Source organism: Sphaeramia orbicularis, chromosome 9 (genome assembly GCF_902148855.1).
Source record: "Sphaeramia orbicularis chromosome 9, fSphaOr1.1, whole genome shotgun sequence".
Taxonomy (NCBI): domain Eukaryota; kingdom Metazoa; phylum Chordata; class Actinopteri; order Kurtiformes; family Apogonidae; genus Sphaeramia; species Sphaeramia orbicularis.
This window is the reverse complement of record NC_043965.1, coordinates 6254290-6260289: the sequence shown is the minus strand read 5'-3', so window position 1 is coordinate 6260289 and position 6000 is coordinate 6254290.

Below are 6000 nucleotides of genomic sequence, written 5' to 3'. Positions count from 1 at the left end.
AAATTACAGTCAGAACACAAAATATATTTAGAAATTTAGAAGCAGAACACTTAAAATCCTAGTCATGGATTAAAAAAAACTAATTAATATTGAGAGAAATTAAAAAAAAAAAAAAAAAAAACAATCTCTGAGGTATTTTGGAAGCAAAAATAACAATTTAAACCAAACTGACAAATGCAATGATATTTATTCCATAATATAACTACATTTATAGCATTAGTCATTATTGTTTTGTATCCCAGACCCCTGTTAGAAAAGAAACACCTGAATTCAACATGTCCACATACTTTTGTCCACATAGTGTAGAATAGCCCGAAAATGAGACCAGGGAGGAACGAAAAAGTTGAATTACCTTATTTGATGATTATTTACAGTCAGAGAATTTAAAATATTTTAGAAATTTAGAGGTAGAACGTTTAAAATCCTAGTCATAGATAAAAAAAATGTAATTAATATTGAGAGAAATCATCATCAACAGGACATCTTACAGCTACAGCTCTGACGTGTCCCAATATTTTTGTCAATATAGTTTATAAACATCAATAAAAAAATAATGAAAACAAGAAAAAGTGAAGAACGTAGATGGTTAGCTGTGGTAGACAATTATAAATTACAGTCAGAACACAAAATATATTTTAGAAATTTAGAAGCAGAACACTTAAAATCCTAGTCATGGATTAAAAAAAAAAAAAAAAAAGCAAGACAAAATCATTGCTGAGAGAAATAAAGTAAAACCATCTCTGAGGCATTTTGGAAACAAAGATAACAATTTAAACCAAACTAACAAATGCAATGATATTTATCCCATAATATAAAACTAGATTATAACATTAGTCATTATTATTTTGTATCCCAGACCCCTGTTAGAAAAGAAACACCTGAATTCAACATGTCCACATACTTTTGTCCACATAGTCTTTTTATTTACAAGGTAAAATTAGAACCAGGGCTCCAGGAAGTGGCTTTGATTTGTGTTGTATGTGTCATCTTTACTGACCTGTGTGTGTGTGTGTGTGTGTGTGTGTGTGTGTGTGTGTGTGTGCGTGTGCGTGTGCGTGTGCGTGTGTGTGTGTGTTGGGCAGGTGCAGCTCTCCTTCAACACCGACACTCTCTGCTGAAACTGACCCACAGTGGGAGCAGACAGAGCTGCTGATTTCAACCCTGACGAGGACCAACCTCTGCACCGTGGAACGTAGAACCGCTAGAACCACAGCCTCCCACAGGTTCTGCCCTGGGTCAGCCTTGGCTCTGACCGGGCCCGGGGTGCAGACTCCGCAGCGGGGACGCGTGTTCCGGAATGTTTCCATATTTATTTTTTTGAGAATGTGTCCAGACGGGGTGACTGGTAGTGTAGGCCTGGGTGGTGGTCCGTGGGCGTGGCTTTGAGGGGCCTGGTGGATCCGGAGGCGGACCTTTGTTTCTGTACCAAACTCGCCTGCCTCGACAGCATGCTGTGATGTAAAACACTCTATTTTCTGTGCCAAGAAGAATGATTTATTTTGGATATGGAAGCCCCCCCCTCCCCTCCCCCCCCTCCCCCCCCCCCCCCCGCCGCCGACTGATGTGTGGTTTATTTTGCAATAACAGAGGATTTCGTCAAACGCGCTCGTGGAGGCGTGGACGCGCCTGTCTTTAGTGATGTCAGCGACACAGACAGAATGTACTGGCCGTGGTTCTGGTCCGGATGGTGCCTCCCTTCTTGTTTCGACACCGTACATTTGGTCTGTTTTTACCTGAATGTTCTTTTGTGCTCTTTACATATCGTATGCTATGTAGACAAAAGTATGTGGACACAGTGGATTCAGGTGTTTCTTTTCTAACAGCGGTCTGGAATACAAAACAGTAATGATAAGTGAAATAATATAGTTTTATATTGGGATAAATATCATTGCATTGGTTAGTTTGGGTTAAATTGTTATGTTTGCGGCCAAAATGCTTCAGAGATGGTTTGGACTTAATTTATGTCACCACTGATTTTGTTAATTTTTTTTGGGTTTTTTTTTTTTTTTTTTTAATCCATGAGTATGATTTTAAATATTCTGCTTCTAAATTTCTAAATTTTGTCCATGATGATTTGTACAGTGGCCCAGAGGTGCAACAGCCCAAAAAATTATCCATTAGCCCAAAAAATTATCCACTATAAGAAAAAAAAAAAAAAAAAACATCATCCACCTTTTAAATTCAGGGGTCACTGTTCACCCAAACGGTCTCTTGCTTTACAGTTAAGGCCACCACAAAAAATAAAAGCAAAGGCTGAAAATTTGTAAGTCCTTCAGCTAATGTGGCTAATGCTAACGAAGCAACCCACCGGAAATGGAGGTCAGCGCGCTAAAAATAAAGTTATTTTAAAATGATGATTTCCATTAATATAGTTTGTATAGTTAGTAATTTTTTGGGCTGTTCTCTTTTTTCATAGAGTGGATAATTTTTTTGGGATGTTCTCTCTTTTTTTTTTGTATGGATCATTTCTTGGGCTGTTGCACCTCTGGGCCACCGCAGATCTGACATAAAAACATCAATATTTCCTTAAAGTTAAATATTAGATTTTTCTTCCTCAGTGAGATGTGAAGACAGTAGATGGTTAGACAGGGGTCTGGGATACAAAACAATAATGATAAGTGAAATACTATAGTTTTATAATGGGATAAATATTGCATTGGTTAGTTTGGATTCAATTATTATGTTTGCGGCCAAAATGCCTCAGAGATGGTTTGGACTTAATTTATGTCACCGTTGATTTTGTTTTTTTTGGTTGTTTTTTTTTTTTTTTTTTTATCTATGACTATGATTTTAAATGTTTTGCCTCTAAATTTCTAAATTTTGTCTGTAATGATTTGACATAAAAACATCAATATTTCCTTCAAGTTAAATGTTAGATTTTTCATCCTCAGTGAGATGTGTAGACAGTAGAGGGTTAGACAGGGGTCTGGGATACAAAACAATAATGACAAATGAAATAATATAGTTTTATATTGGGATAAATACCATTGCATTGGTTAGTTGTAGGGCTGCACAATTTTGGGGAAAAAAAAAAAAAAATCCCGATTTTTTCCTCTAAAAACTCAATTTTCGATTTTGATTTTTGGGTAAAACTACAAAAGACAACAGAAGTCAGCATGTTGTTTTCAAGAGCGGCCCACAATGCAAAGCACTGCTCTGACCTGAAGTCTGTGATGGTATCACGTCATGAACCCACAGTTTTTTTTGTCTTCGTTAAATCTTTAAAATGAAGTAGAGTATACGAACAATGTATACAACAAGAAAATAACGTAAGTTTGCCAGGGAGAATACACTACAATACAATGTCCAAATCAGAGCAAATACTGATGCTTTTTGTAGCCTTTTGTTTCCAGATTTATCGAACAGCTTTGAATAAAGTTCAACATCTTTCAAAAAATAAATAATATTTGGTTTTGTGTTACAGAACTTACATTTGTGAATGAAAAATTTAGCAAGTAAGCCCACAGGCATGCAGCCCGGACACATAAGGAGGATGAAATCGATTTTATGATTTCCCTTTTTTAAAAATCGTCCTAATTAAAAAATCCAATTTTGATTTAAAATCGATTAATCATGCAGGCCTAAGCTGTAGTTTACTGTTGGACCTCACTGTTTAATTGTCCAGATTTTTTTCTGTTTTTATATATGTATATATATACATACATATATATATATATATATATATATATATATATATATAATAATATATATATATTTATTTATTTATTATATATATATATTGTTTGTATATATATATAATATAACATACATATATATATATATATTATTTTTATATATATATATATAATATTAATATATATATATATATATATATATATATATATATATATATATCAGGATCAGGCTAAACTTTATTGTCCCATACAGGAAATAATTTTTGGACAACAGTGCTACACATTGCTGCGTTCACATTCTAACACATACAATCACAAAACAGTTCAGTCGCATAATCTTAAAATCAGCATAATCACAGTTAAGTATTACACCCAGTTCTTAACCTCCTGAGAGCCAGTAAGTAAAAGTTTTTAGTTTTGTTTTTCACATTACATAATTGCATTGATTGGAAACCATATGATGCCACAGTTTTTCAGATCATTTTTATTTTATTTAACAAAATGTACTTTGCAGTGGACTTTTTTTTTTTTTTTTTTTTTTTTTTTTTTTAATAAAGCTGTGAAACTCTTGTCCACTACAGAGGACAAATATGCATTGCTGGGTCTCAGGAGGATATATTGCACCCTTCCCTCCAAGATCCAATAAAATGAATAAATATAAGTGATACGAGTTGGTTTAAGAAGGTTGGGAGTGATTTCATTCTTCAAGAGTAAAATTTTAGAAAACATTGAAACATAATTAGCAAGAATATGAGTAGTTTAAAAACCCGACCTTATGTATTGCACCCCTCCCTCCAAGATCCAATACTGGAATAAATATGAGTGATACAAGTTAATTTAAAAGGGTGACAGTAGGTAATTTCATTCCTCAAGAATAAAAGTTTAGGGAACATTGAAACACATAATTCACAAGAGCATGGTAGATTTTATACTTTAATTTATTATGTATAGCAGTGGTTTCCAATTTTTTTTGGCTCGTGGCCCCATTTTAACCTCACAACTAACCAATGCAATGATATTCATCTCATAATATAAAACTATATTATTCCATTTGTCATTATTGTTTTGTATCCCAGACCCCTGTTTGAAAAAAACACCTGAATTCAACGTGTCCACATACTTTTGTCCGTATAGTGTATAATGTGGTGGACTCTGCAGAGAAGATCCCGTTTGAGCCGGACACAGTGTATTATAATAATAATAACAGTAACTCCATCTCCAGTGAAGGTAAAAAGCATCTTAACAGTCTGAAGTGAACTCACCAATAACTGCACTACCATCACTGTGATACTAAATAGAAGTCTCAGATCAGAGTCAGCTGATGTTTTAACTACATGTTTTATTATTTGCAGGAAATCTTGTAATTTTTATGGAGTTTGAAGAAGTCGAAATGTGCAAAATCTTCACCTTTAAAAAAAAAAAAAAAAAAAAAACAACAACAAAAAACCTAGATATTCTGACTGTATGTTGGCATGTGGTTTTAACTGGTCTCTTTTCATGAGGTTTGTGATAATTGAGTTGTAACCAGTCTTGTCAATCTATTTACTGTTTCACTACTTATTTTACAGCTAATTGCCGTCATATTTTTGGTGATTATTATGGCACTGGTGGGCTTTTTTCTTACTTGAAGGGGTTGTCATTAAATACGAAAAACTGACTGTTGTAATTTGTTTCTTTTTAAGCATTTTTATGTCAGAGGTTTTACTGAAGTGAGTAACAAAACCTTTCATTTACGGGTTTTTTTCTTGGTTACGACAGCGTATTAGGGCCACATAAAATAGAAACACTTGTCACTATGAAAATAAAGACGTAAAATATCGAGATAAAACCTGTAATTTTATAAGATTAAAGTTGTCGCATTTTGAGAATAAAACCAAAATATTATGAGAATAAAGTTGTAGTTTAAAAAAAAAAAACTCAGAAGTTAACAAAAATTATGTACTTTTAGGAGATTAAAGTCATCATATGTCGAGAATAAAGCCATAATATTATGAGAATAAAGTTGTGGTTTTTAAAAAAAATCATAATTTAACAAAAATAATGTACTTTTATGAAATAAAAGTCGTCATATTTCAAGAATAAAGCCATAATATTATGAGAATAAAGTTGTAGTTTAAAAAAAAACACCAAAAACTCATAATTTAACAAAATAATGTAGTTTTAGGAGATTAAAGTCGTCATATTTGCATATTTTGAGAAAAAGCCATAATATTTTGAGAATAAAGTCATAGTTTAAAAAAAAAAAAAATATATAATATTATATATATATATAATATATATATATATATATGTATATATCAGAATTTAACAAAAATAATAATACTTTTAGGAAACTAAAGTCGTCATATTTGAGAATAAAGCCATA